We start from the raw sequence: 23,112 nt of genomic DNA, 5'->3' as shown, positions 1-23,112 counted from the left end.
TGGAAAAACACAGCTCCTCATTCATTTCAACAGGGCCTGGGGCAAGTCACCTGGCAAAAAAGCTTAACCTTGTTTAACTTTGACAAAAAGCAATGCAGTATCATCTGACGAAGCGCTACATTTGTTCCTTTGAATATCTAGACTATTTACACTGTGACTGTCTTAACAACAGAACAAATTAATTGGAGTTGTAAAATACGTTCTTATACTAAACTGTTGTGCAATGTTTTGGCATCTGAAAAGACTCCAATCTCATTAATCCATTATTCAAACTGGCCTGTTTCATTGTCTCTGTACCTGAAACCACATGCCCAAAACAGCTCCTCGTGTTTTCAAAGCAATACTGTTTTGGGTCTGATAAGACCAACCTACCGTTCCAAATCATGGTGTTTTGGCAGCTACATGTATAGGCTCAATAGCTCTGCCAGAGGTTACTGATAGCGAAAACAACAAGGAGCAAATTGAAAGCAGGCTCAGCAATCGTTATTCTAGACCAATTTATATTTCGTGGTCTTGTAAAGCCATTTTTCTGACACAACCTCCTCACCACTAGCGACAGTTTTTCTGTAGGCACTGATTACAATGGCTACAGAATAACTGCATGACAACAGAGTCTTTTATTGTAGCAAAACAATTTCCAAAGCCAAGCCTCTGTCATCAGGTTATATCACTAAGGTATAAGAGTGTAAACAGAATTACATTGGCTGTAACGAATGAATGCATAGACAACCTGATAATGTATGACATATCCAGGTAGTGATACTGGTGCTACAACAATCAACGGGTCGAATCAGAGTAATAAAATCAATTCCAATGCCAGAGGCTTTTGTGTTGATACAGACAAAACACCTTGACAGAAGAACTTAAATTAGGTTTCCAACAAAACCTGTCACCAAAGCTTATGTCTTTCATGGTCACTTCACACTCTGCAACTGTGAAAAGGATTTTCAGGGCTGAAAATAGTGTAAAATAATCTTTTTAAGCTTTACCATTTCTCATGAATATAAGTTGTGAATCCAGTCTTTCTTCTGTCTCGAAGGCTGCACAATTACAGCCCACAGTGTTGGAAAAAGGGGCTGACTGGACTCAAGTCTCTGGAGATAGTGGCCATTTAATTAAAATACCCTCCTTTTACAGGGAGACGAGTGTGCAGGTTTAGTCACACCACAATGCCACTGCAACTGGCAATAATTCAGTGTCACTTACTACTTTCTTATACAGTGGTGAAAAGTTTCAACATGGCCAATAATGACATGTCTATGAAATGTAAACAATAAAGGTGGATATGAAGCCCTAACAAACAATACCTAAAGCACTTCACTATCGTGGAGTTGCACTCGGTTATGTACAATTTTCCCCTTTAATTGTTTAAAGCTTTTAAAGCACTACAAAGAGGATTTAACAAGTTATAAAAAAGTTGATGATTGCTTTCACCTGTATTTGCTCAGTCTATTACTCAGAAAGAGCTGATGTTGCTCATATTTTTCTGTGCTAAAACTGCCACGCACACACCTTCTTGGTGTCCTGGTCCCTGCTGTCTGACTCTCCTGACAGCTATAACCTATACTGCATCTGCTATAATTGGCCACTATCTCCAGAGACTTCAGTCCAGTCGGCCCCTGTTTCCAACATTGTAAGCTACAATTGTTCAGCCTTCGAGACAGAAAAAAAAAAGACTGGATTCACAACTTATAACATCAAGAGGGAAAGAGCAATGACTTTTAAAAAAAAAGAAAAAAAAGAAAAAAAAAGATTGTTACTCAGATACTGTACATGTCCTTTATGTTAGCATCAATAAAGCCAATTGGGACTTGTGTGCTATTTCTGTCGTACAGTCAATATTACACCATATGGTCCAACACTGGTGAGTAAAGCTGGGTATTAACATTTCCCACTGGGGCCACCTAGGAGAGGAATATGTACATTTATAAAATGGGATTAGGATGAAAAGCAGAAAAACTGAAAAACAATAAATGAAAGATAAACTGAAAGAATGCAATTTGAGTAATGACCACAAAAAAATCTAATCCCTATGTAATGTATTGCTTATTTACATGGAAATGACTTGTAAGCTTCAAAATACAAACAACTCCAGGCAGCCTGATAGAGATGAACAACAGCCCAACACTTTAAAGTCCACTAAGTATTATTAGTATGATTCATTATCACTGTGCTGGTGTGTAAAGGCTGAATAGAAAAGCTGCTTTACAGCCTGTTTTATCAACCAGTTACCAGCTGTTTGCAAGTCAATGACTTTATTGTCAAGTTAATTAGGCTACAATACATAATTAGCCTGCATTTACAGTGTTTGTGTGACCCCAGGCAGGTAGCTAGTACAAAGCAAAGCAACAAAGTGAGCTGCTGGTCAAAGCATGAAGAGATTCAAACTCGATAAGAGGATAAGAGGGGTGTCAAGAGGACTCAACAATTTCATTACATTTTTAGGGAAAAGCATGAATAAGAAAACAATTGTAAGCATAAATATTTATTCAAATGAAGCAGAGACATACATGACATTACAGCAAAATACAGTATATACCTTAAATCCAAATTTTCTGCTTAAAAACTTGAAACTGAAGGAGCACAAGTGTCATTTTTGATGCAGGGTTAGGAAGGAAAAGTTGTTAATTCTTTTCAAATGCCATTTTGTTTCTGTCCAGCTGACATCTGGTATGCTCTTTGGATAAATGTCACAAAACCTCTGCTGGCTCACACTGGTGAAAAATTCTTTGATTAAATGAAAAATAATTCCCTAAACTTCCCCCAATTCCTCCAAACTTAAGGGTAACAGGGTAAGATGTTAGAACACTCCAATGTCAGGATTCCTCCAGGAATATACTTGATAGCTTACAGAGCCAAATTAATAGCTAATAATGTGAAAATCATCATCTGTGCTTCCTGCTTGACCCAGAACACTTTAGTTCTACGGCACTGCCATGGCACTATCTCCGAGAGTCAGAAAGGGGTGTTGGGAGAAAAATTGCAGACTATTTCCAGCTACAAACATTTAATTTAGGAGTATACAAGACATGGTGGGCAGTGGACTAAAAAAAAAAAAAAAAAAAATCCATACAGCTAAGGTGTATTTCCCCTTTACGAATTCTACCACAATACCATGCATCATCATTAGCTCCGCTGCTCACCATATCTGAAATCATTTTAAGTGAAGAGTGTAGTCATGCACAGAAAACAATACGAGTGCATGCCACAGGGAGTGTGTTCCCTCACTGTCTCCTTAGCTCGACGCAGCTCTTCAAACATGCAAAAATGAAAGGGTATTCTTAACCTGACATACATAGGCAGCGTCTAATCATAAGTCTAGGCTATATTCAGTAATAGAGCCAAAGTGCTGGCCTTGACGCAAACAAAAGCTGTGTAAAAGTAAAAGCCACTTATGGGAAAAATACCCACTCAATTAGTTAATGAATTGTTGGTAAGTCCACAGTTAAAATAAGGCAGTGCTTAGTAGAGGCGACTGGAACAAACTGCAGAGGTATTCTTCTCTCTTTATATTACAACCATAGGCTCAGAAGATGTACCACTGCAGAGCTTTGACTGACTGTCACAGGGTAAAGCTGCTTAACTTTGTTTCTCCATTCTCTGTACAGTATAGCCACTGACTTGCTGAGTTGATGTTACATCAAGCTCAGGCTGAAGTGGATTAACTTTAACACCCCTTTTTCTCAATGCCTGTGGCTACATTCAAAACTAGTCTGTATAATAATAATAATAATAATAATAATAATAATAATATGGCAGACTCAATTATTAAAGACTGACTGAAGTTTCAGTCTGCAACAATCCCTGAAAACCCCTGAAAAGCACTCGTCTTTACAAGGTTGGATTCTGTAGCAACATACCCTGTACAGACCTCAAATGTAGTCATTTTCTGCTTAATGGCCATTTACCACTTTGGTTATTTACTCAAAAACGATTTATCTTGACGCTTTCCACTTGTGGAGCATCTGACCCAATCAATTATCAGTAACTGTAAACCATGCTGCACATTTCCTCTCTCCCCTGTGGAACTGTGGTCTCTTCAATGTAGACTCAGTTGGCAGTTTATTGGGAACACCTAGCTAAAACTCATGCAGTTGAGTGATCACAGTTGATTCAACACCTCTTTCACAAAATTTCACCAAAAAACGTGAGTGTACTTTTACCACATCACTTTATGAAAGTTAAGGGGGGGAGGGGCAAAGAGCGGTCTCTCTACTCTTCACTCATCTGTGGTTTCTTCCTGAAATGTACTGCAGCAGTGTCAGGAGTGAACGCTGGGTGCTCGCTGGGTAGCAGACTAGTTTAGTCCAGATGGATTTAAATGGATTCAATTAATTGGAAACTTGGTGGACCTGCTGACCTGAGAGATCATCCTTGACTAGAAAATGAGAGGGTCAATCCTCCAGATGGCAGGTCAAACTGACAAGAGTGTCCTGAATCCACCAAGAACTCATCAGATGCCTTATACCATGCTTTGACCCCTCTGAGTGCATGCATGTATAATGTTTGTGGAAGTGCTGTTGAATTATAAGGGAAACCAGTTCTTAAGCACAGTCGGCATAAAATTGTTAAATTAAAAAAAGAAAAAAAAATGTTGATGACATCTGTCGGAATGGAATTAGCTGTTTCCTACAAATCCCAGAAGGGAGAGCCATTAAATATACAATATGTGTAATTGTCTAAACCACCTGGTTAGATGCCGTACAGCCCTCCAGACATCTAAAGTATCTGTTGTAAAGTTCATTGCAGCAGCTCAAAGGGAGACAAATAGCCTGCAATCAAGTCAGACAGCTTCTAGTGTAGTTCTCAGCTGGAGAATAAATCAGGGAAAGTTTGCTCACAGGTATCACTGCTTTTTCTGTGGATTACCTCTGCTGTTTTTATGAACTCTTTGCCATATTTCAAGCTTGCACCACAAACAAGGTTTGTTGAGAATTTGCTGCTTTGCATAGTTTTATATCATTATAAACTGAACATCTTTGGATTTTAAACGTCGCCTTATGCTCTGGGCTTTTTGGGCTGGACCACATCAGCAGAGCCAGCGCTATAAGCATGAATGTCACTAACTGACTGTGTGACTGAGTGATAAAGTTACACCACTGGTCAGCTGGCCGAGTGTTTGAGTTTCCCCATTGGCCACTCTTTCAAAATGAACTGGCACCAACAGTTTCACTGTAAATGCATTTACAAGTAGTGTTGTCAGATTAGTGTTTTTGTTGCCAGATTTACTGAATTTTCACATCCCTTTAGTGACTTTTTGTTTTAACAAAAGCACCTAGTGACAAATCTAGCACCTATTTGGACAATACCTTGCCAGTATTGCCCTGCGAGGGCAAGTTTGGGCTTTCCCTCCACAGGCACACCTCTCTGTGCGTCTCATTCAACTGAACGCACGGCACCTGACACAGACGTGAATGAGCTTCAAACCCTCTCTTTGATTGATCATTTTACAAGTAAATATAGCCGAAATCACAGCACAGCCGTTGTCTTTATATGAATGGTGATTTTGTCAGACGTCTTCACGGTTATATGGTCAAGATTTTTACAGTGCAGAGCAGCTGCTTGGAAATGTCTTGGAAGTGTCTGCTGGTTAACATGTAGTCTTAATGGGCCCCGTTTCAGTCACCTGTTCCGTTGTCTGACAACAGAAACAGAAAAACATATAAATGAGAACAGCTTTTTTTGGGAATTCGGCTGTATTAAATTACTGTGTATGTGAGCACAGAGAGGAGGAGAAAAGCAAACAGATAAAGGACAGTCCAGCCATAAAGTAGGTTTTGACCTAGTCTTGTTTAATATTTTTGGTTTAATAGACCGATGAGAAAATAATCATCAGATTAATCAACAATAAAACAATCAAGTTGCAGTCCTAGTTAATCATTATTATTATTATGACAAACCATCTGTTCGTTGATGAGTATAATCTGTTTTTCTAACCTTTTTTCATTTAAAAAGAATGTTCAACATTTTGGGAAATATGCTTATTCACTTTCTTGCAGAGAATTAGATGAGAAGATCAATACCCCTCTTTGTCTGTTAAATATTAGGCTAAAGACCAGAAACAAGGGGGAAAGAACAAGCCTGGTTCTGTTTAAAGGTAACAAAATCTGCCTTCCAGCACCTCTAAAGCTCGCTAATTGACAAGTTATATCTGGTTTATTTCATCAGTACAAAAACCAAGTAATAACAAGAAAAGTTGCAGTTTTATGGCAAACAATGTGCCACACTATTTCTTTGCTGGCCAAAAAAATTGTCACACACAATGTTCAAGGTCATATCAATTTTGCCTGTAAGAAAAGCTGTAAGCTGCTACACAAATATAATTAAGGGAGAAGCACTCACAGGAATGGCTTAGCAGGGCTGTGAAATACAACCAGATCGTTCTAACTGACATATGATGTACTTCTATAATCAAATATAATAGTATACTGCCAGTAATCACAAACCACTGGAAGAAAACCGGTAAATCATAGGACTTTTCTGTTCTACAAAACACTCTGGCGAGTGGCCAACATCCAGTCAACAGTTCAACTCTGAATAAGCTGCTCAGTTTTAACATTCAGTAGCTGCAGGGCCAACAAGGTCCAACCAACGGTATGATTAGTAAAACATGTCAACTTTAAGTATTTCAGTCATCCCGGACCTGCCTGCCTTGTCATACCAAACACCAGCTAAATTTTTACTGATATTGCTTCAGCCGGGAGTCCTGCTGCATCAGATAGCAGGACTTATTCTACATGCTGTTATCTGATTGCAACAGACAGCATGTTTCACAGTTCATGTCTGCAAAATATATTAGAGTTGGGGGAAAAATCATCAAGAGGTACAAATACCCATGGAAAAGTGTGACTATCTTTCAGATGTGGTTTTAGAGGCTTTGACACCCACAGGAGAAAACCAGACACGCAGTGAGAACATTTGTTAGACAAATGCAGTACATTTTCACTAACCACTTTTTATTACTTAAAGGTCAGTGTTCACTTTTGAAATACTGCTATTCACCCATTCAAAAAGTCAGGCAGTATATTATATGCACCAGTCTAGGGTGAAAAACCAGATGAAAATAACACTGCATTTAAGGAAACTTGATTTCTACAACAGCTAGATCTTACATGATTTGTTTGATTTGGTAAATGTCTGAAATACTGTGGTAGACTTACAAGAAATGTCTAATTCATACTACAAAGTAAGAGAGGGAAAAAGAGAGCTGAGTTGACATCTTTTGCATGGTGGAGTATATCTTACGCTGATTGTGAGCTTTCAGCTGCTAAGACCTATACACTAATGCAAATGGCCATTTTTATAACCAGAATAGAGCCTTGATTTGATTATAATGTATTTAACAGTTTAAATGCTCTAAAGACAGGCTTATGTCAAAAGGCTTAAGTCAAAGCCAAATTGTCACAATACGCATTTGGGAGAGCCTTGATGAGATCTGCTGAAAAGAAATCAGTGGCTGGTGTTCATAAGTCGTGAGTATATGAGTGCTGCTCTGAATTATTTTCCCCGTTTTTGTTAAGTAACTACAATGTTAAAAGGGACTTCTGTCTCACTTTCTCTTGGTATTTTCTACACTAAATTCCCTGGTTTCAAACAGGTAGGAATTACAGTAATGTTTCTTCATATCGTGAGGAGAGGTGTATAGAGAAAATAAGTAAAAAACGTAAATGATTTTTAAACAAGCGTATCCACCTGCAAACCAACTGTGTCTGGTTATCTGCAATGCTATGTCTTGACCTCATATTAAAGTGTGACTCCTTTTCTGGTGTCAATGTATGCACTACGATTGGGAAATGGCAAGCTGCCTCAGATGTAATGTCTGCTAAAAGTCGAGTCGGCGAAAAGAATTCAAGACAGACAGAGACAGTCTGGGAAGAAACATCAAGACAGATGCAAACACTCTGGATGATCAGACATAACTGAGAAAAGAAAGAGAAACAGAGGATGACAACAGCAGGCAGTAACCTGCATGATCTGTACATGCTGCACCAATAAACAACTTGAAACATGAAGTCAAGGAATCCTTGTAACTCAGCAGACAAAAGGCATACATAACATAGCACACAGCAATACCGCTAATTAATATGCACATCTCAACCTAAACTGCACGAGGTCTTGTATGCTTTCTCATCAGGATTCTAAGTAGTTACATTTTATGACATTTTTTTCTTGCCACCAGCAGAAAGGCTGACTAGGTAGAGCTCTAACTGGGTCCGATACTACATTGAGTATAGCACGTGCCAGCTCAAACGAATATGGCAATAAAGTGATGTCAATGCCTTTAAAACCCCAAACAAAAATAACCGAGATACGTCCTTCAATTCTGCACAATTCAAAAATACAAAGCAGGCATTGGGACGTAGTGTTATGTCAGCCATGGGTTAATCATCCATATGGCTTTAAAATCCAATGGTATGCATAATATCAGTTACATTACAACAGTGTTTAGCTCAGGGGTGCCTCAGTAGACTGAAGATTTTACACATTAAAGACAGTATTCTCTGCTACTGAAATCATTCTGCTGCCCCAGCTGCTTTCTTGTCTTTCCTCATCCTTGGCAAATATGTAACACTGAATGTGTTTATGAGTAGACGTGGGAAGCCTGAAGCGAATGTGTCATTACTGATCTTTAGGTGTTTGAGCTACTGAGAGGGAAAAATAAGGATGTACATGTTTTACCACTTACAAACCCCAAAAACGTGCAGAGATGCAAACTTTAGAAAAAGTTTGGTTCTAATTTAAGAGGTACAATAGGCCTTTTTCACTGAAGATATTTCCACAACTCACAGTAGGAAAATCACAGATGTAAATAATAATATTCATGATCCTGAATTTCTGATATTTGGCATACAGGCTCACTGTCTCACACACAACTTACTGGGACACTTGAATAGAATAGAACAGAGCCATCATTAATGTTATTAGTTCCCCCTTTGATTTTCCTCCTGTGACAAAGGTGTGAAAAAGCCTTATCTTGCAAAAGAAGCATTTGTTACTGTGTTACTGTGTGAGCACCGGAGCTGAAATGATTTATTGATTAATAGATCAGTCAATCAGCAGGAAATTAACTACTCTAACTCATATTTATGGCAAATATGCCATAAATCCACTGTTTCACCCTATTAAATGTGAAAATTTGCGGGGTTTTTTTGTGTTTCATATGCTAGTAAGCTGAATATATTCTTGGACAGTCGATTGGACAAAACAAGCAATTTAAAGCTGCAATAACTGATTCTTTGGCCACCTGGGGGCAGCAGAAACTACCTGTAGAGACAATATTGATAAACTATCATTAGTGTATCACTAAAGTTTATATGGCTAACCTTCTAGCAAACAGTCCATTATTTACAAATCCAGCAGATAAGGAGCAACATTAGCACTCTGGTCACCCAGAGAATGTAAGTCGAATATTCTCTTTCATTTTAGCTCTGTTTTGGTCTCCACCAACTCCTGAGGGAAATATCTGACTTTTTAGCTGCTAAACACTCTACTATGTTCACTGGCTAGTCTCTAGCTGTGTCTGCCTGCAGTTTGGTGCTGAGCTGGTAGTGTACAGTGGGTTTTTAGAGCATTTTCACTGAAAACAGCTGCTTGCTGAGGCCAAATATGTCTCTATGAAAGTGGTCAGAGTGCACCAAAACAGGTAAATTGTGGGCAAAACCAAAACAATAAGCTAAAAGATGCTAAAAAGCTCTGTAGAGCTGAGCAGAGCTTATACTCAAAGTCCATCAAGCAGTAGGAATTTCATGAACTCTAAACTACGACATAGAAAGAGTAAAAAGAATCAGCAGGCTCTCACGCCCTTTAAAATCCCTCCACAATGACGGCCAACCAAAGCCTGACTTGTGAGCTTGAACCACAATTGGTCCCTCTGGGCCACTGCTACGAGCTGAACCACCAAAACAATAATTGCATTTTATCATACTGCCAGCTCGCATATATACTGAGACCAAAGAGCTTTGGCCTTATAATGTGAAACAGTCTTGAGGTCATCTGTGGCCGCCTGGTTTGACCAGATTATGATTATGTCACATGGGAGATAACCCATCTGAAACATGAAAGTCACGGAGTCAGAAACATGGTCATGTTCCTGCACACATACACACACACAAACACATGCATGCACAGCCATCTGTTATTGCCACTGTATGCTCGTTCTCTGCAGCACACAAAGCCTGAACGTAGCAAAGAGGAGGGGAAGGGAAGGATAGTGGGTGAACTGCACAAACTGATAAGATCTCTGCTGAAAAATAGATTTTTTTTCCCTATCTCCTGAGAACTACCTCTGTGCATAAAGGATAAATAGATCATAAGAAAAAAACGGGGCCAGGCTATGGAAAGGCTTTAATGAGAAGGATACAGTAGAGAGGAGGCAATGTTTCTCCCCTTCTCCGTGCAATGGCTGCCTGCTTGGCTGCAGCTGATGCAAAATGGAGCCGCGAGAGTGAGGGGAGAAAGGGGGTCGGGGGGTAGGTTCAGGAGGGAGCGAGGAGGCAAATGGGGGGGGGGGGGGACAGCAGCACAGTGGGGGAGAGAACAGTAGCAGAGGGAGGGAGTGGAGGAGAAAAAGACTCATTTGTTCTTCTCTCATCTGTTTGAGTTCCTTTTCTCACCTTGGCCTGGATTTTTAGTCTGGCTCATATTCACTTCTAATAGAGCGGTAGAAAGAGGAAGGATGGTGGAAGACGGGGCAGCGCGCACACACACACACACACACACACACACAAACACACTCACTCGTAGAAACACACACAGACTGTGACACACCGCTTGCGGAGGCTATTAGTCCTCACACCCATTATTACTTCCTAATGATCTAGTGGCACGTCGAAGATTTCCCTGACGCGAGAGACGCCTGCTAATCTGACAAGGCAGATGTCAAAGCACAAAAAAAAAAGCTATGTTATGTAGTCATAAAGTTATGTACTCATAAAGTATAGACAGAATAGGAGAATAATGTCTGCCCCGAAAAAGACTGAGGCCGAGGGAATCAGAAGAAGAGGCTGGTGAGCTTTGACTGAAGCAGGTAGCAATTTAAAACAGTGCTTCAAGCAAATAGTGTATGCATATCTCAGCCAGGTGTCTGACACAAATGGCAAGACAAAGAGAAGAAGGAAAATTTAAGTGCGTAATTTAGTGAAAGGCAATAAATTACACACTGAGAGGTTTTAGATAACACACAACAAAGAGATCATTACTTCAGAGTGATGCTGTGGTACAGAAATATGTAATTGATGACATTTTGATAATTGTTTCATAACTTATGTCATTAATAATATATATATTAAATGTATCGGTTATAACTTAATACCATTGTTTTCTCTTTTTCATATTATTGTTAATGGTATATATATATATTTTTTTTTTAACATGTTCTTGTAAATGCTGAGATTCTGTTGACTTCAAATGGGCTTTTGTCATTATTTTTGACATCAAATGATTACATAAAATATTGCATATAAAATATTAATTGATCATGGAAATGATCACTAGTAGTTGCATCTAAGTCAATTAACTGAATAGTCGAGCGAAAAAAATCAACTATCATCTATTTTGATCATCGATTAATCTTTTAAGCAAAAATGCCAACGATTCTCTCATTCCCGCTTCTAAAATGTGAAACCTTGCCGCTTTTATTGCTTTTATGTGTTGGTAAATTGAATATCTTGTGTTTTGGACTGTTGGTTGGACAAAACAAGGCATTTTCAAGAAACTTGGGATTTACATTTTTCACAATTTTATAAAACTGTGTTCAATTAATTGAGAAACAATCATCAGATTAAGTCATAATGAAAATAGTCACTAGTTGCAGCCCTACTCTAGAGTTGGGGTATTATTATTTCTCATTGTTAAACAGCTTCCCCCATAGGGTCTTTGGCAATTTGTTGTGGTTGCCAGGCCTGGCTTGGCTGGGCTATGAGCACAGAGCCAAGTGGTCAATGCGATTTAAAAAGCCCAAGTGGGGAATTAACATTTACTGCAAGGCACATGCAAGTAATTCATGATTGTAAATTAGTGATGTGAGTGCTATGATAATACATTGTCCAAGCTACAGCTGAAACAATTAATAATTAGTTGATGGACAGAAAATAGGCAAGGATTTTGACGATATGTACTGTTGTTTAATCAAGCAAAAATACCAAATATTGTGTGGTTCCAGCTCTTCAAATGCGAAGATATACTGCTTGTTTATCTTTTGTATTTTAAATCAAATAACTTTGGGTTTTGGACATTGGTCAGTCAAACATTTTAAGATGTCACTTTGGGTTGTCAGAACTTGTAAAGGGCATTTTTTCCCCGGATTCTTTTGACAAATCATAATAATCGATAATGAAATAATCGTTAGTTGCAGCCCAAGTCTACTATAACAATGGTGCCATGATAAAAATGATTTAACGACTGACATTATATTGTATGACATTTAGGTAGGATGAATCACCAAGTCAACTCTGAAATTGCGAAATAACATTTCTAAGAAACAGGAACTTGTCATATACTATTAGTGTAATTACTTGTTCCATTAAATATTATTTCAGTCTTATAGAGCTGCATGGACAACTGAATTGAACCAGTGTTTGATGAAGCACACAGAGTATTTTTAAACACACAGCTACATACAGGCTAAAAGTGCCATCTTTCAAATGTTAAGTGACCATAGTGGCTTTTACTGAATAAAAAAAAGGTAAAATATTTTTAGTACATGGAAGATAAGTCTTTTCTACTTATATCACTATAATGTATTACATGAGTCAAACAGCAATTATGTTGGAGTCCCTCAGCTACTGTAGATGGTTATCAAACAAGGCAAGTTTCCCGTTGATTTGACTGTTACTGTCAACAGTTTTAGGTTTTACAGTTTTGGTTTATGTGTGGATAATGCTGTGAAGATAATATGCAGTCAGTAGGGAATAAGGACGGAGGTTTATGAGTAAATAATCTGTTGCAGTCAGCCAGTGCAGGCTGGGAAACCCCTTAATCCCCTGTACACAAGCCAAATGAGCAGATGGGGTAAACTAATGATGTCTCAGTGCAGGAAAGTGAACAAAACTAAAACAAATGTATCATCAGTAAATCTGGCTGTCACATCTCCACTTGTAGGAGACCTCTATGGGAAATCAATGCAAACATGTACATTATATAACACAGTTTTGCTGCCACTGTCCCAGCAACAAACTATCAAACCATAAATGCAAGACATTTTTACTTTTTATGTTCTAAAATATTTTTCCAGACCTAATTTTTTTATACAGAGACTCTTTTGTGAGACTACCAATTTGTTTAGTACATGGCAAAAACTTTTTCACGATATTTGTTGCCAATAGCAATAAAGATTTGGCAAATTATTTACAGTTTCCAGAACTGTGAGGGAGCCCTGTCTAACAGTTCACTTTGCTGAAATTTCCACCCTTGTGCGACCACCTTCTTTCCACTATGTACAGCCACAGAACTGACTTGGCACAGGCCAGTGAATCAATATTAAATAAGAGTGTGTACAAACAGTACTGACCGCTAAGACAACCACTGCCACAGCTGATGCTGAGGAGGTGGTACTTGCTGTTGCTTGAAGCCGGCTGTTAACCTCGACTGTATGAATGACACCTAAAGGATTTGCGGGTCTGGTGTGCTGCCAAATTTAGATCTGGCTGCCATGAACGTACAAAAATCCAAGTAACTAGTCAAATCCCCCCTCCCAAGCCAGGGCAAGAATCTACTTACTCCCAAACATCAACTCCCAGAGACTCTATGAGCAGGATAGCAATCTGTGCCTTTAAAACTGGAGGCAAACTTTAATGCCCCACAAAGAGATCAATAACGTATCATAACCTCTCTAAAATATGGACTGCACTCCTGGAGGGGACACAGATAGAATTTCACATCTCTCAATCAATGTTTATGCAAATACTGGACTTTCACTTCACTGCCATTAATGTTGGCCAATGCCCCAAAAGAAATACTTTCCAGCCAGGAATTAGGAAACTGACAAATGTATACTGTTTGGTGAGGCTGCTTTGAGTTCTTATGCTCCAAGCCATTGAAACAGCCTGCACACAGATCTGAAAGTAGCTGACAGTGTTGAATTCTTTACACATAAACTCACAAAGGTACATTTTAACCCTGGCTTTTGATTAAAATGTCTTATAGCTGTTATTTATTAAATTTGTTATTGTTTGTTATCATTTTTATTCCCTCCTAACCATTTATTTTCTATTTTACTATATTTTATTGATTTCATTTCTATTTCTTGTGTTTTAGTCTCCACTTGTTTTACCATTTGTACTGTCTAATTGTCAGCTTGTCAGTCATCTGTAAAGCACTTGGAATAGCAATAACCTGTATGAAAGCTGCTATACAAATAAAATTTAATGGATCGAATATGCAACTTGAATCCCAACAATTTAGCATTAACAAGCACAATATAAACATGTAATAAATGGTTTTAAGACACTATGACCCAGGTGTAAGTATATATAAGGACAAGTTTAAGCATTTGTTAATGTACAGTATTTATCAGCAATTATAACTTCTCCAATAATCACATTTTATATTACTAAAACTGTGTATTACTATATTGTCATTATTTGTTTACACAACATCCTCCACTTATGGATGCCTCAAAGAGTTATAGTTGTTAACAAATACATTAATAAACATATCAAATGTATTTACATCTGTTTACAACTTCATTAGACCATCTAACCATCTAAACCATTATCTTATAAATGCTAAATAAGGAGGGTTAAAGAATGCTTCCAGAAATTTTCCATGCACAGTGTGTGTTTCTTACATGTCGTCAGCTAAATATCTACCCTACAAAAATGTGAATGTACAGAGAGCCGGGATTTGCTACTTCCCACAAAGGCTCACTGTTCATACCACCTTATACTCTCCCCCTGCAGTCAGTGTGAGTGAGGCGCTGGTGGCAGTTTTTTCTTTGACCAGTCTGTCTGAGGCTCAGTCTTTAATAAGGTGTTCCAGTCTACAAAGCTCCGCATTACAGCGCGTGTGTAAAAATGAACTGTCAGTGTCAGCAGAGCAAGCAATTCCAACACAGGTGGGAGCAGCATATCCTAACTGCCAAAACAGTAGAAGGCAGATGACACACACCAAAAACATCCATCCAAACATCCTGTAATATACTGAATAAACAAGACTATTTTATATGGATGCCAAATTGCACCATTTACAATAATTTAAGACATAATGTGATTTATTCTGTAATCAATTTCATCAAATATGAGCTATTCAATACATCCATGCTACCTCTTTATATGTTTAAAAATACAGCCAGAAATACCATTTCTGATGCAAGTGGGCCATTAATATCAGTGACTTCACTCCATTATACAAACAAAACTGTTAAGTGAAAAATAGCACTGCTTTTGCATTTTAATTGGACTGAACAAGGTAAACAGACAGCAAATTTGCACATTATCACAGATTATGTTAAGAGTGAGAATGATGGTGATCACTCAGTTATTTTTGTGTTGTGTTTCCCTGGATTTACATGTCATTACTGGAGCTCAACTGTTACTGAATTCATATTGCATGCTGAAAAACTGAGACATCTTAAAAAAATAATAAAAGCTTTAAAATTAAAGGCAACCATTCAGTGGTTGAGATTTATGGTTCATTATGGGCTTCCAAATGTGCCAAGCCAATGGTAGCCAAAGTATTCAAGTCATTTTCTTAGATAGAAGTAGCAGAAGTTGAATGTAAAAATACTACATTAAATGTAAAGGTCTGGAATTTAACATTTCGGCTATGCAAAATAAATATTAGGAGCAAAATATACTTAAAAGTGCAATGTAAAAAAATGTTCCTTTGAGTGTTCATTATTTATGTTAAAATGTCAGCAGCATGTTTATGGTGCAGCAGGTCTACATGTTCAACCTACTGCTGCTACTTTAAACTCCCACAGTGCATCGTATTTTATGAGCTTACGTTTCAAATATAAAACCTTAATCTACAATGTGACTAGTTACTACAGCTGCCATATAAATCTAGTTGTGTCAAAGCTGTAGTAATTCCCTTTTGAAATGCAGTGAAATAAAAGGTAAGTGTTTTTACACAAGTGTATATACTCAAGTGCCAGTCTTTCGAGACCAGAGGATTTAGAGTAGCCCCATTTGAAACAAAAAACAAAAAAATACAGCTGTAGGGAAGTTATTTCAGGAACCAAGGTATGTTCCGTCAGATCTACGATGAAACAGTCATTCTCATTATTTTTCAGACAGTGAGCTGAAAAATAAAAAGAAGTGTCTTGACGTTGAAAAGTAAAGCCTTGGTACTGTTTTCACATTCTTGACTCTTTATAAAACTAGTAATAGCCACTGCCAGTCAATAGCTTGGCTGCACCAGCAAGCACACTTGAGAATCAGTTGCAGGTAAAAGCAGCTTGCTCAGACTAGCAACCACTGAGCCATGTAGGAATACCAGGGAGAAATCACACACCTCCAAAACACAAACAAACAAACAAACAAACACGCACACACACACACACACACACACACACACACACACACACACGTGCCATGACACACCTAGTTTCCTTACTGCTCAACCTGACAGCTTAATAGCATTACTTTATCAAATACCCTCTGAAAACAGATTAAGCCTCATTTATGGTAGTGGAAATAGAACTGGGTGTCATCATGCTATCTGACCTATCTTGATGTCAACATTGCATTACTATGTAATCTGACAATTTACAATTTTCCTTTCCAATAAAGCTGAAAATTTCAAACATACTCAATTTAAGCAATATTGTGCATTATTACACAACTAGCAGTTCTAACCATGCAGTAAAAGATTAACCCAGCCATCCTAATAATCACCGTAAAGCCCAGCTAGCTTTAATTATGAATTTGAATACAAACCCCTGGCCTGTTGTTTAGCAGGAAATTAAGTTTTCCTTATCGATATGTGTAAATATCTACAGTGGAAAACTTGTCACTGCTATGTAACCTTGTTGTCCAGACTGAGTTAAGTAGAGCTTTGTGATTTTACTTAAAGTAAAAAAAACAAAAACAAAAAAAAATTCCAAATGTTTTAAAGTGTGTTTTATATGTTGTCACCCTTTAACTGAGCACTCTGACTGAACTGATAACTGACTAATAAGTGCATGTTGCATCATATGTTGCTTAGTTGTAGTGTATGGGATCTTTTTTCTGCCAAGTTCTTTGAATACTGAAGTTACAGTGGCACTATTAATGGTACTGTATATTATTATTTTCAAAAGTGATGACATTGCTATATATATTTCTTACCCCCAAATGCACACTTGTCAGTTAATGCAATTTACCCTTTGGCCAGCAGCTCTTCACACTTTGGCACTACACTGTGCATAACATTTCCATACAATCGATAATTAACTTAATGGTGCCAGAGTTTTCTGTGTCAATATAATGGCTTTAAAAGGGTTACAGCCGATAGGTGACATCCCTCTAATGTCTGTGTAATGAGGCTGCAATGAAATTATGTTGTGTACATGTGACCAATGAATCAATATATCATTCTGAAACAGTAACACTATGAAACTGTGAAAACTGTGTTGTATGACCCTGGTCCAATCACAGCAACCACAGGCTCAACAGTACTACCATTTAAGGGACATATATGCTGCCAAAAGTCAGACCAAATAACTGAAAAAAAGAACTGTGCAACAACTTGATGATCCAGATTAAGTTGGCATTTTCTGTTATTTTTGTGTTTATCATGCTTCTAATGTAATTTTTATCCTCTTCATTTTCTATACTTGGGTGGTTCTTCACAAGTATAATGCTGACTCCATGGATTCGCAGGCTTAAACAATGTTCAGAACTACTCCAGCATGAGCTTACGGTTAAGTAAACAAATTCAACTGGGTTCTACACCAATCTTATTCCTGACTTGACCTAAGTTGCCCTACCCAGAAGAGCAACAGTCGACAGGACTGACAACAGCAATGCAGTTAATTACACAACAGGAAACCACATCACAATATAAGCCTTAACCCAGCCAGGGGTGACAAAGCTGTTTTTAGAAAGCGTTATGCAGGACGGTTTGCATACAGACACAAGCAGGTATGAGGGCTTTCCTTAATAACAAAATTATGGAGAAAACTGTCATTTGGATTGATCTTATACTGAGTGTAATTATCTCTAATATCAGTGCTTCTCTCCAGTAAGTTTCAATGCTTAAACTATTAACATAAAGATTTAAACAGACTCATTAGGGCAGATGGCAGTAATATTTTTTTTCTTTGACATTCCTTTGACCGTGCTGAAAGCTGCCAAAGGCTGGACAACAATAAGAACGGGAAATATTCTTTCTATAGCCAACATCTTGAAACAAGTTCACCATGTAATAGGCTCTGACAAATGTCAAACCCATTACATAATCTCCTGAGCTGTGTCATAAGCATATGGCTCTAACAAAAGCACACTCTGGCTTAGGAACTATCAACTGGCAGAATTCAGATTCCAGGTCTGCTCTTTCCTATTTGATTCATGAACTTAAACAATGCTTGTTAATACCTTTATGTTTAATATGATTAAGATATACAGTATCTTGATATCATTAGGACCCATTTATTAAGTAAATTTGCTTTGCAACAAGCCACTTGCTTTTTTTTTTTTTTATACAGAAACTGTCTGAAACCAGTTCTACTCGAAATAAATATCTATCACATATTCATTGCTACCCATTAATACCTTTAAAATTACATCAATCTACAGTATCTGTGTATACTACTAATGAGCACCATTATGTGATTCTCAGTTCTTTATAGGTTTACTATGGAAGAGCAAGGGCAAAGAGCCAAGCAGTTTGTGTGAGGGAGGGAGGAAGGAGGAGGGATTATTCACCATTTCTGTTAACCCTCAGTGTTATCTAAAGGTTTTATACAGGGGCATGTTCTTCACATCAGCCACCATTAGAAAGTTATACGAGAAATGCCACGGAATGTGAGCTTCAACTGTTTAATTCCCAAGGCAAGGACAGGCTGGTGCATAATTGAATATTCATCACTGTACAGAAACACCCACAAACAGAAACAAAAACTGTGGATATTTAGATTTGGTGTTTGATTTTTTTCTTCAGGGATAAAGTCATCTAATAGTATTTTTCCAAAGAACACTTCTTCAATACAAGCCACAACACGGACCACATCTGTTTGGCATAAGACCAACTGTATAAACATTCACATTAATTTGGAATTACCTAAATCACCTATTTGGGACCCAAATAAGCTGTGTGTTTATGTTTGGTGGATACTTGTATTACAACTGCAACTATGTGTTTGAGTGAACCCAAGTGCTATAGCAATGGACAACAGCCCTTATCGTTCTCTTGCTGGAAAAGTAAACAACTGCTGGAGTGCAACCTGAAAACTATGTACTTTGGCATCAAAACAAGAGGCCTGCCATGACTTTTCACATTGAAGAGGGTCAAAGGTCATAATGTATGCATGTCTGTGGTGTGTGATGGTTGACGCTCTCCAATGACATTGTACGTACCACACCCAAGAATGCTGATGTTGCAATGAAAGGAAAGCATCCAAGATATTTTCAGTTTATTTGTGTTTTCCACAGTTTGACAATTTATTTGTGGAGGTGTACTCCCAAATTTCCAAACAGAGGTGCAAATCTAACATCTGATCAGCAATGACGATTTTCCAGTTTATACAGACATACGTAATTACACCATCCCAATAGATTTTTTCAATAAATCCACACATTCAATTGAGATTCAAGCAAAATTTTGAAAGAAAGGGATAATAAATACAAAAAGACATTTTGGGTAGGGACAGATATCTTTGCACAGGTTGCCTGAATAAATTCTATGTACCAAGAAAACTTGTGTACCATTAGCAAGATTGTACGAAAGACTACATGGAAATAAAACAGCACCTGTTGAAATAATCATACCCAATAGTAGTTGCCCTACTGCACTTTATCGACTGTTGCAAAACATTAAATATATTCAAAGAAGGGGGAAAAAATAAATAAATATCAAATTCACTTCCAGTTTCTGATTGGACTGGAGCCAGTTGTTAGCGTCATTCAGATTGTTCCCATGAGGATGTTGTGTGGAATAAGAGCAGAAAATGAAACAGGCCTTTCATGAAAACTAAACCCAATATATAATGCTAGGTGTAGGCAAATTTACAATTTATAATGCGAGACATTGTAAACTTTTCAGCCATCAAAGACTTTGCCATATATTGTGTTAGGTAACCTATTGTTGGTCATTACGGGCAGCACTGCAAATCAATGAGTGCAACTGCTTATGGCAATGTTGAATTTTTATGTGATTTTGTTATGAAGTACTCTATTTCTCAGTTTTCCAAAAATAGACATTCTTGCCTGGTTATTTTATCAATTAACAAAAACTGCTTAATTGGTTTGTCAGAAAATGTATTTTATCACTATACATATTGACATTCTGATAGAAAATTACTTATACCGCCTCATTAATCCTAACGCCTATAAATTGAATAGAGCCACTTGAACAACCTCAATCAGATGAGGTGTTTCCTCAAGGTTGGTTTATGTAAAACATTATAAAATCAATAGACACCTTAAGAAATAATGCTAAAGTATTGGTTCTGAACATACTAAATAGACTATTAGAGACTTCAAGATCCAACTGCATGAACTGTTCCCTCCCATACATATATGAACAAGCTACATTTCACAAGTGCAATCAGAATAAGCTCACGGTGATGTTTATTTAAAAAACACTAAACTTTGAAAGAAGATTAAAACTTGCATGTAACACTTGTTTGCAATATAATTTCAGCAGCAATAGACTGAAAAATATTTCAACAGCACAACAGGAATAAAACTACTTCCAGGGAGTAACTCTGAACAAGGGCCATCATAAATTTCCATCGACAAATGCATTTCTCACAATGTTAAACATGTTTTACTTAACTTGTTCTGTAGGACAAATGAAATATGATTTGTGCAGTGTGGTGTGGAAACATTGAATGATAATGCAAGACAAGTTGGCAGGCAAGCGGGCTGCAGATAGCAATCCAAGACAGCCTGGATGAGAAATCACATGGCTGACTGTAAACAAAGCAGTTATGCAACAATTTGCTTGATTCGTGCACGCTGCCTGGAGGCACTCTGGCCCACTATCAACTGCCCCCTAACTACACATAGGTCAGTGTGGGAGGGGAGCCAGAACTGGAGCCCGTTCAAACCTGTAGGGTTACTGGTGGAGCCCATCCCCCCCCAATGTGAGTCATGTTTCCCCGCTCAGTGTTGCCTGCTTCCCGCACAGAAGGGGGCGGGAAGGGTAAAGAAGCGCCATAATAATGTTGTTAAACATGCACGAGTCCATCCTGCAAATATATTTAAAATGCATTCACAAGCTGTCACCCATTGACAAAAGCAACATGGTTATTAGCCTTTTAAAAAGTCCCCACTACTATGAAAACTTGAAGGAAAGAAGGAGCTGGGATGCTGATGTTGACACAGGAAAAAGTAGCACGTTCACATCTCACAATATTACTCTTGAGTGTGCAAAAAGAAAAAACTGCCATAGGCTGATGGCAACAAAGTCAAAAGCAACGTGGCAACTGGCGTCTGAGCTGGTGACAAACCTAACCAAAGAAAGCACCGCACGGCAGGAGGGCAACACTGTACAATCATAATACGGCTGTGCAAACGAGAGAAGGTGATGCTCTGAATCCTGCCTTGCAAAGAGCAAGAAAACACGTCACACCGCATGGCTCTTTATTTGTTGACAAGCCAAACTCCTGCGCCGGATGGAAATTGTTGGCAAAACAGGCCAGCGCTGCGGCAACCACTTGCCTTTCTGGCAAGTTGTCTTGCCGAATTTTGGGGCTAGCTCGCAAGCTAACAGCTCCGGTAGGCTATAATGTAACTGAGGAAGAGAGAGAAAGCACATTCACCTCCGTTAGCCGCTAGCGCCCATCCCCCAACCAACCAGTCTTCCCTGTCTGTGTCCACCATCTTTAATCTGTGCTCCGTCTCCCTTCCCACCGCACAAAACACGACAAAAACACAAGACACTCACCTTTAACGACCATCGCCGAATCGATTATCACCTTCCGAAATAATAAATCGATTTTTGTTTAAATATCGTGCGTATTTTAATATTGAAAATTGGCCGTGCGAGCGGAACCGCGCCTTGAGAGAAGAGCAGCAATCCTAAACCGCCATCTGGTGGTATTTTCCTCACTGTGATGCAGCGGGAGCGGCGCAGCCTCAGACCGAGACACAGCTGCCCCCTGGCGGACACACCGGGCCGCGGCGGACACGCGCTTCGGGTGGCGAGCATGGGGAGGGGAGGGTCCCTCAACACCCCGCCAACACAACGCTCACGTGGACGCGCACAAGAGCACAGAGGCAACCCACTTACTTTGGCAAGACTGTCTATTTAAAAGTAGCACAGGGGTGTGAAATCTCAAAATCAACACATGAATACTTGCCTTTTGGGATGTTACACATATTACAGCAAGACATTCAAATGTAATGCAGCCATTATGAGCCAAAATACATCACAAAATCCGTACATATACATATATATATGCAAAGTTGTCACCTTATTAGGAACACCTAGCTAAAACTATTGAGTCTAAAACAACTGTCTTGCTACTTCCATGAGGTTATGATGTTCAGTTTTTGCTGAAACTATTTTAGGGAGATGTGTTGATTCACCTTTAATGATCATTTTGGAGGATGTTGTTTTTGTTGTGCTGTACTGTACTGCATTAAACGGAGAGGTGTTGCTGTTGTTTAGCCTACCCTCAGTGATACAAACAGGGTGGACAAAATATTAGAAACACACGTCAGTATAACCTGAGAAGTGTACCTAATAAAATGGCTGAGTGTAAATTCTAGGGCTGCAACTAATGATAAATTTTCACTACTGATTAATCTGTAGATTATTTTATTCACTTATCATTTAAACGGAATGTCAAAAAATAGTGAAAAGTGAAAATTTTCCCAGAGCCTTAAATAACATCTTCACGTGTCTTGTTTTGTCTGTCCAGTGGTCCAAAATCGCCGAAAATGTAATTTACTATCATATATGACAAAGAAAAGCAGCAAAACTTTGCAGTGGAAAAGATGGAACCATTAAATGTTTTGCATGTAC

The 23,112-nt window shown here is 38.4% G+C and overlaps 1 protein-coding gene across 1 annotated transcript in view; it reads right to left on the bottom strand.

Annotated features, from left to right (window-relative positions):
* Positions 1-22,209, bottom strand: part of stag1a (stromal antigen 1a) — a 45,808-nt gene extending 23,599 nt beyond the window's left edge. The window contains exon 1 of the mRNA XM_040136523.1: positions 22,030-22,209. The gene's annotated coding sequence lies outside the window, so the exon portion shown is untranslated. The remainder of the gene's footprint in view (positions 1-22,029) is intronic.
* Between the last annotated feature and the right edge of the window lie 903 nt (positions 22,210-23,112).

The sequence above is a fragment of the Xiphias gladius genome, chromosome 10 (genome assembly GCF_016859285.1).
Source record: "Xiphias gladius isolate SHS-SW01 ecotype Sanya breed wild chromosome 10, ASM1685928v1, whole genome shotgun sequence".
NCBI classification, from domain to species: Eukaryota; Metazoa; Chordata; class Actinopteri; order Istiophoriformes; family Xiphiidae; genus Xiphias; species Xiphias gladius.
The sequence above is the reverse complement of the archived record's forward strand: the minus strand, read 5'-3'. Positions and strand labels throughout refer to the sequence as shown.